This window comes from Mytilus californianus, unplaced genomic scaffold (assembly GCF_021869535.1).
Source record: "Mytilus californianus isolate M0D057914Y unplaced genomic scaffold, xbMytCali1.0.p SCAF_11, whole genome shotgun sequence".
NCBI classification, from domain to species: Eukaryota; Metazoa; Mollusca; class Bivalvia; order Mytilida; family Mytilidae; genus Mytilus; species Mytilus californianus.
This window is the reverse complement of record NW_026262593.1, coordinates 72830815-72840278: the sequence shown is the minus strand read 5'-3', so window position 1 is coordinate 72840278 and position 9464 is coordinate 72830815.

Genomic DNA, 9464 nt, shown 5'->3' with positions numbered 1-9464 from the left:
CCGCCTAAACACGAAATTTATACTTTTTAAAGGGACATTTGATAGTGTTTTAAAAAATTTAATTCCGTGGCATTGCTTTACGGAGCACGCAAAATAAAGACGATGCTTTACACTTTTCTATTCAGGAGAAAATAAGCAGACATTCCCCCTCCAACTTAGAAGTTCGTCGATTCCAGAATATTAGAAAAAAACAATACGGTAACCCGGTTGAGAGGTTAAAATTCCGGAGGCATGAATGGCTAATGCGATATCAAGGTGTTTTTTTTAATTTATCAGCAGTCGGATTTTTTAAGTTCTGCAAACAAAATCAACAAAATATGACAAATTATCGTAAAACAAATACATAAAAACAATCAAATACTATCTTGTTTTCAATTTTAACTATCAATTACAAAGTAGATATGAATAATTGTCATGTATATTAGTTAATATGCATATAGGGAGGGTCTTGATGGACGGTACTTCATTTCTGTATTCCTTATTTGTTTAGGTAATTTTTCTCTATTCTTTATTTCTTGGCTAATTATTCTCTTTTCTTTATTTTTAAGCACCATATTATTTTCTATTCTTCCAATTTCGGGGATTATCTCACTTTTCTTTGTTTTTTTTTTACTAATTATTCTGTTTGATTTGCTCATTTTTCTTTGTTTTGTAAACCCCACCGAGACCCTCATTAATGACATTAACAGGAAATTGCAGTAGCCTGATAAAATTCCGAGACCTGCTAACAAGCCACTAGAAAGTGTGCATTTGTTAAAACAGTACAGGTAAAAATGAAGGTTCAATTTCTAATAGTATTGTTTCTTGCAGCTTTTAGATGTCAGGCGACAGAATCTGTTTTAGATTTGTTTCCAGAATTCAAACGAGAAATTGGTGGTCTCCAAACGAGAATTGATGGCCTGCAAAGAGAAATTAAAGTATTAAAAGCAGAGATTGATACAAAAGGTAAGGCATGTATTTCATTTCTCTTAAGGTAAGACATTTAATTCATTTAAGGTAAGAACATACAATAAAACGATTATTATAAATATATCACGAATATTAGTCGAAAATTTGTTTATCCTCCAATTCCTTTTTTCCTTTAAAAATCAATTTTCCAGTGTTACTTTTTTCCATTAATGGACTTAAACATTGCTTTTTTGTTTATTTAAATACACCAGTAAATGTGTAAATCATATATTTTTAAATGCCAAATTTTAGAAGATTTTCATATTACCGACTTTTGACTCCGGGGTATATGAAATTTAGACAGGTTACCTTCTCTGTGTATCAAGTCTTGTAAGAGCAACTTAAAGAAGTAACATTAAGCTTAAAATCCGTGCAATATAGGGGAAAATTAATTGCATGTTGACCGATGATTTTGTCGTGTATAAAAACAAACAAAAAATGTTTGTAAGGTTTGAACTGGAAGCATAAATGAATAAAATCACCTTCAAACATCACGCTTACCATAGTCGTTTCAGTCTTTTTAATCACAGGGGCTTGTTTAGTAGGTGAGATGAGGTTTGTCTGTCAATAACGGTCGCTATCCTATATCTGATCCACTAAACAAGCCCCTGTGGCCCAAGGACACATGAAGTTCATTTTGAGGGGAAATAACTCTGACAGAAACCCAAAACAAAAAGTCCGTGATATGATAATGGACTATAAGGCATGTTGAAAAAAAATGGTGCATAGATTTCGTGAATTTTCTACATTTTAATTAATCATAACATAATTGTCTTCAACAAATATCAGTATGTTCTGCATGTACAGTGGACCGACTTGTATGAAGGGCGAGGTTCTTCGAACTGCAGCTGGTAAAATGCGAAATGCTGGAAATGGGCAGAATTTGAGCATTGCAAGAAGCCCCCACCTCTGCCCCGACCCGTTTATGAGTTTTTGTATGTTCAATTGATTATGGTGGAACCAAACAGCTTGACTAAAATTAATTTGGCTCGTTCAATTTCCTAAAATTTTGACAAAATATTTACTTTGATCCTTTGACAAAAAATATAAAAATTTCAAAAAACTTGAACCACACACTTTATCGTAAAAAAATCATTGGATATATAGCAGTTTGACAAACACTAATTTTGATCATTGAGAAGCTTAATATTTCTTTAACAATAGAACGTGATTGAAACGTTCAGCTGATTTTTACAGAGTTATCTCCCTGTAGTGTTATGTACCACCTTAAATGATTATAATATGTAGAAGTCAGGCTAAATCTTTTGTACGTCTACAAAAGACACACCAGTTATACTTGAAACAAAAGTTAAAAAGGTCAAATAAAGTACGATGTTGAATAGGACCCAAAATTCCAATGAGATAGAACAAAAAAATAACCAGGAAAAAAATTACTAAGTTTTGCAAGGCTTTATCAAATACTGACATTCAGGACAAGAGACATACAAGTTTTAGTTATAAATACAGAATAGTATTGTTGTCTTTGTTGACTCATGGAAGTAATATTTATATTCAATATTACTTCCATGTTTGATTGTACATGTCTTTAATACTTTAGTATGTGAAAACATTATTAAGGTGGTACATAACACTACAGGGAGATAACTCTGTGAATATCAGGTGAACGTTTTAATCACGTTCAATTGTTATGGAAATTCTAAGCTTCTCAATGATCAAAATCAGTGTTTGTCAAACTCCTATATATCCAATGAAATTTTCCGATAAAGTGTGTGGTTCAAGTTTTTTGAATTTTTTTTATATTTTTATCAAAGGGTCAAAGTAAATATTTTGTCAAAATTTTATGAAAATTAAACGAGCCAAATTAATTGTAGTCAAGGTATTTGGTACGACCTTAATTTATTAGGTTGTAATTGGCTTAAAACTAGCTTTCAGTAAGTGATTACTAATTACTCCTATATCGGTGGTTTGTGTTTATTGCTTTTGTTAGTTGATTTATTTGTGCTTCGTACCGATTACTGAGTGAAGCCATTTGCAACTGATTTTTACTTGTGTTGTGCTGCAACACCACTGTCCCAGGTAAGAGGATGATTGAGCGCTCACAAGCATGATTGACCCCGCAATATTTTTATGAGCCTGTCCAGAGTCAAGAGCCTGTAAATTATTGGTTGTTGTTGGTTCATGTCTGTCATAAATGTTTTCGTTAATTGTATTTTATAAATTAGGCCGATGGTTAACACGTTTGAATTGTTTAACATTTTTTATGTCAGGGCCTTCGATATTGGTTTTTCTCATTGTTGAAGGCCGTATGTTGACCTATTATTGCTTTTAACTTCGACATTTGAACTCTGGTCGATAGTTGTCTCATTGGAAAACACATCTCCATACATTTATATATGTACTAATCGTTGTTGCTATTACATTGTATGTGTTGTTACTAAATATGTCATTGGCCTTTAATTTGGCAACATTTCTGCTCAATGAATTTGATAACATTTCTGTCAAACAAGTGAATATATGGTCTCTTGTGGAGAGTTGTCTCATTGGCAATCATGACACATCTTCTTTTTTTTTATATGAGTACTTAAATTCAGAAATAATTTCGAGGTTTCTATCAATTCGAATAATGCGACTGCGTGATTATCTCAATGATAAGAACTCTCATTCAGATATCTGATACAAATATGAGGGTCTGGATGGAAGGGGGTCCTTCTTTTTTTTTTTTTTGCTTTATTATTTTAGACATTTTTTCTGTATTCTTTTTTTTATTTTGCTTATTATTCTACATTCTTTATATTTAAGCACCTCATTATTCTTAATTCTTTTTTTTTTTGCCTAGTTTTTTTTATTCTTTAAATTTTTTGCCCTTTATTCTGCTTTATTTGCCCATTATTCTGTATTCTGTAAACCCCATCCAAACCCACATATATCATATAACGGCAGAAATATGAATAATTAATCGCGCATTTTTTGTCCTTTCTTCAAAAATTTCAATAATAAATGCACGCAAAAAATTATGTGGCTCGTGGTAAAATATTTAGCATAAAGGGCCAACCCGTGGTAAAATCATGATACATTCAAGCCCTCATGAATTATTTTTTTAAATAAAACATATTGGTTACCTAGTGTGTGTACATTTGATGTAATGAAGTATTAAAATGCCTGGTTTTTGTTTCAGAGTTATCAAGACAAGCAGCTTTCACGGCATATCTTTCATCCAATATAAACGGAAACAACTTTGGGAAAGGTCGAACGGTGATATATGATAAAATCGTTACAAATAAAGGCAATGTTTACAACAAAAATACCGGTAAATTCACGGCACCGTCAGATGGAACGTATGCCTTTACATGGACAATCATCGCATTTGGAGCTCGAAAAGCCCATGGTGAGATTACTATTGAACTTATGAAAAATACAGATCAACAAGGAGTGATGGGCGTTGACACTGAGAAGGATTATGATGATGCGAGCTCCACCGCTTTCACGGTCATTACACTTTCTGCTGGAGATGTTGTATTTACCAGATCCGTGACATATGAAAATCCCGAGGGATATTTAAGAAGTGATACGTATGGAAGATGGACCTTTTCGGGATGGAAATTATTTTAAAAGACAAGTTATTTCTTAATAGCTGATGAATCGTTTCTTTCTTTTATAACCACCATCATAAATAAAAATTCTAATATAGTAAATAAAATTGTTTACTGACTTTATCAGGTGGCACGGTAGTATTTAGATTCCGGACTTTAAGTTGCTTTTTTTGTGTACTTAGGTCAATGTTTCTGAACAGTATGATTGTACAAAAAATACAGTATCTTCTGAACATACTTTACCAAACCAAAGGGTGAATCAGGTGTAGAAAGATATGAAATAATTTTACATACAGGTGAAAATGATTTTTTGAGATTTTTTTAAAATTTTGTATTCACTGCATGATAAAAGACCAAAAGCACTAGTGGCCTTAGGTTTATAAAGATAACAAAAAAGTAAATGATAATCATACATATTCAAATTAATTTTTGAATAATATAATGAAAGTACTTCAGATTACTGTGTATGTAGAATTTTGGGCAGATTAGAAAGTGGTGAAAATTCTAAAAAGGCTATCATTATCCCTATGGGCCAGGATATACTACCGTGCCACCTTTAAGACTTTACACGGAGGCCATATAAGGGTCTGTATGGGGTTTACAGAATAGGGAATAATGGGTAGAAAGTGCAGAATAAAGGCAAAACTTAATAAAAAATAGAGAAAAATCGGGAAAAAAAAAGAAGAAATACAGACCTTCAAATATGACTTATACGAGTGCATTACATGGTTGGGTAGCATTTTTCAGTGAACTTGAATTCCAAAGTGTTAAAAAAGGGGGGTAGCTAGTAAAACCAAACAACACTCAACATTCGTCATTTCACAATTTCCGAACATTTATATTTATGATGTATATAAAGTTATGATGAAGATGTGTTCGTTGAAGGTTATTGTTGTGGAAAAAAGGAGAATGTATTAATCCACTTTTGAGCCCCTTGAATTCGAAAACTAAAAATGACACATTTGTTCTTTCTTGGGATATAGGAAATACATGAGATACAACTAAACAGGATTTTCTCTTTAAAAAAGGGGGATATACCAATGACACACACCGGATCAATAATTGCGACTTTCTTATGTTTAGTTAGCTGAATTTACATCTTATTATGACGACTTCTTGTGGTTTCCATGACCCTTCACTAGGATGTATTTCTACACTATCTATTTCCACAACCTGTTAACAAGACGGATGAATAACTAACATATCTGAGTGTTATTTTCTACAAATAGGAAAATATTTTGATAATTGATACTATCTCTGCATTAAGCATTATAACACTATCATCTAACATATAACTACAAGGATATATGGGTGTACTTCAATAAGGCATCAACCTAGCGACAATAAATCATTTGAAAAAGACATCTTGAGGGCAACATGCAGTCTTCATCATTGACAGGTTTCTAGGTGTAAATCATCGTAAGTCTTTATAAAAGTTGTTAATAAATTAACCAGCAACCATTTTATAAAAAACTATACTACATGATCAAATTTTTTATCATGGGATATAGTGGTCATCCAATGCCCCCAGAAGCTCTGGGATAATTGAGGCAGAATCCAACGTTCTGACCATTTCTCGGACCTTTTGCAAGGAAACACTATTTTCACTGGAACATTTTGACTTCTCAACAAGGTTCTTTTTTAAATCCTAAGGCGAGAATACATGAACTTAATTATGTTACAATGAATTTGTAAATTCAATGAGTTTGCAAAATCCCTGAAATATTTAGAGATTCTATATTGTCACTAGCAGTTTTAGTAACTTTGTAAAACCCTTTAAATCGTTAGGAATTTGATAAATTCCCTTTAAATATTGCTAGCGATTCGTTTAAACCATATAAATGTCATAAATGTATTTGTTCCTGGCTTATTTTAAAGCATCACGACTTATACGAAGTTCGCATTCAGCAGGCTGATTACATCAGAACTATATCTGAATTAAAATCAAATCGTTCAATTACTGTCAATTTGATCGAACAAATGATAATATTAATCATTCAGTTTGGTCTTTATTTTCATTTTACCAAGTTTGGAGTAATTTCCCCTGTTTTGCCACGTTCATTTTTATTTTGACAAATATTTAGTGTACATGCATTTGCATTATGCCTTTGTGTTGCTACGTACCATACAAAGGTAAATCCAGAAAAGCTCTTCGGACACATGAAATTAACAACGTGTTGTTTTATTTTATACAGCACAGAGTCGATACCTCTGCTGGTGGACTATAAGTCACCGAGAGTATCATCAGCTCAGTAGTCGGTACTGGCATGATTAAAAACAAACCTTTCTGAAATTACCCGTAGAGGACGATTTTACAACATGTTTATTAGAAGGATTATATTTGCTGATTGACTATTCATTTTCATCTATTGCCACGCACGCATGAGTATTTATATGTTCGTATATAAGTATGCAAATAAACCGATTAAAAATTGGTGCTTCACTCAGAGTAATGGTTAAGTTTAAAGAATATAATATTGAACCATACTGTATTTGAATCAAATCAAATCAAATCATTGTATTGGTGTAAAATCCAAATATTGGATTGTTACCAAGACAAACATGACAATCATTACAAACATACAATATTTAAATTTAAACAATATTCATATTCTATAAGACTATATTTAGATGTTTTGGAGGAGGTGATACTTTTGCAAATTTGAAAGTACAAGTACAAAATTTCATAATACAATTGTTATAATATATACCATAACAAATACTATAAGAAAAATATAAAATAGTCATAACTTTATTACATTGACTAGTTTTTCTTATCAGCTAGGCTATTTCTTAATACATATAAATCATTAACTTCCTTGACAATAATTTTAGTTACGTCATACTCATTAAATGTAAACATAAATGTAAATTTTTCCTCATCAGACATTTTGGTGAAATATGGAACTATACTCTCTACTTCCCGAAAAAGTTTTTGCCTACATTCTTCTAAAATTTGACATTTTAAAGCAAAATGATATTCATCTTCTACCTCCTTTTTACAGAGGGGACATAATCGTTTTTCCAAAGGTAATTTACGGTGTCTACCCTATTCAATACTTAGATAACTATTACTTATTCTTATTTTTATAAAATTTGATATCATGTATCGATCTAAATCTATTAATAAAATTTTTTCTAATTTGTATTCTTTTTTTAATTTACTGTATGTTCTTAGTTTTTTTCTATTAGGGTTATTTTGGTCGTTAAAAAGACTGTATTTCCAGAAATCTGTATACCTTTCAGCTAACGTTTTACCTACAGCATTAATAAGGTATTTTTTTGAGAAAGTATTTTGATTTTCCCATACATGATTAAACCCTATTTTTGAAAGAGCATTTTTTAATTTGACCGCAAAACCATTATTTAAATTTAAACTACATTTATAGGCATTTGAGGCATAACTTCCTTTTTTTGCATTCATCAAATGGCACCAAAAGCTAACAGAAGCCTTTTCAGCATCAATAGCAATAGGTAACATACCTATTTCTGCTAAAACTGCTGTGTTTACTGCAGCTTTATTTACACCAACAAGATATTTAGCAAATTTAATTTGAAATTTTGATGGTAAAAAAGACAAATATCTACATTCAAGGCTTGAAATATCTTTAACTAACATATTAAGTGCCCATATTTCACTGCAATAAAGTAGTATAGGTTTTAAACAACTTTCAAACAGTTTTAAATGTGGATAAATATTAAGTTTATCTGAGAATAAGAGCTTTCTAATGCAAAACATTGCCTTTGAAGCTTTTTTACACAGATGATTAACAGCATAAGTGAAAATTCCTGAGGGCTTAAATAAAATACCCAAATATTTATATTCATTGGTGAAATCAACTGTGTGTTCATTGAATTTAAAGTAATAATTTTTTAGGACTTTACCTGATTTATAAAATGTCATAACATTCGTTTTGTTTAGATTTACAGTTAAATTCCACCTATCGCAGTAAGTGTTGAGTATGTCTAAACATTGTTGTAAGCCATATTCTGATTCAATATTTGTGATATATTGTTTTTTTTGTTTTCCTCATAATATGGACGCCTTCCGGTTGACAAGCAGCACGATTTGCTCTAGATGATTTTGCTGTTTTGGTCTGAAATGTGACAGGAATGTTATCAAAGATTACATAAATGACTTTATATCAACTAGTTGTCAAACTTTATATGAACATTAACCTTAGATATAAACCATTTTTACCGATATGGAAAAAATTGCAGGCAATATCGGGTAAAACAAAACTAGGACCAGGTATTCAATATATTGAAGGGAAAAGTCATACAACTTTCAAGTGTCAAATCAATGTTGTGCTAGCCCTTTGGAGAAGAACTTTAAATGTAAGATATTTTAAAACACTTGGACCAAATGAAAAATACCTAATTAAATGGAACGACTTGATAAGAAAACAAAACCATTGACAATCAACGATGAAAGAAAATTATTTGATTGGAAATCAGCCCTTCCTCAAGATCTAGATAAAACAGTTGTAGCAATTTAAATTAAAAGAAAGAAACTATTTGTTATAACAATGCATTATAGTACAAATTTTATATTGGTACAAGTACAGAAAACTGGCGAATGGGTCCATTGTCGTTGGTAATTTGTGACATTTTAGCGAACAAGGCAAAGGGAAATAACTCTAGTACAGAAGTAGATAAACAAATAAAAAGTGTCCCAGATAATTTACTTATACCAGGGACTATCATACTAATATATTATCTTTCAGCTTATACAACATGGTGATAAGTTGAATCAAGAATCTGATTCATCCATCACAGACTCTTTGATAGAACAATTAGACAAGACACTCCTAGAAACTGACGATGGGGGACAGGCATTTCAGGTAAAATTGAAATCGAAAACCTATTGAAGAATGATGATAGTTCAACCAACACAGTAAATGTAAATATAAAGGGAACAAATGTTGCAGAAAATGTAGAAACTGAAAAAAACTACTAAAACTT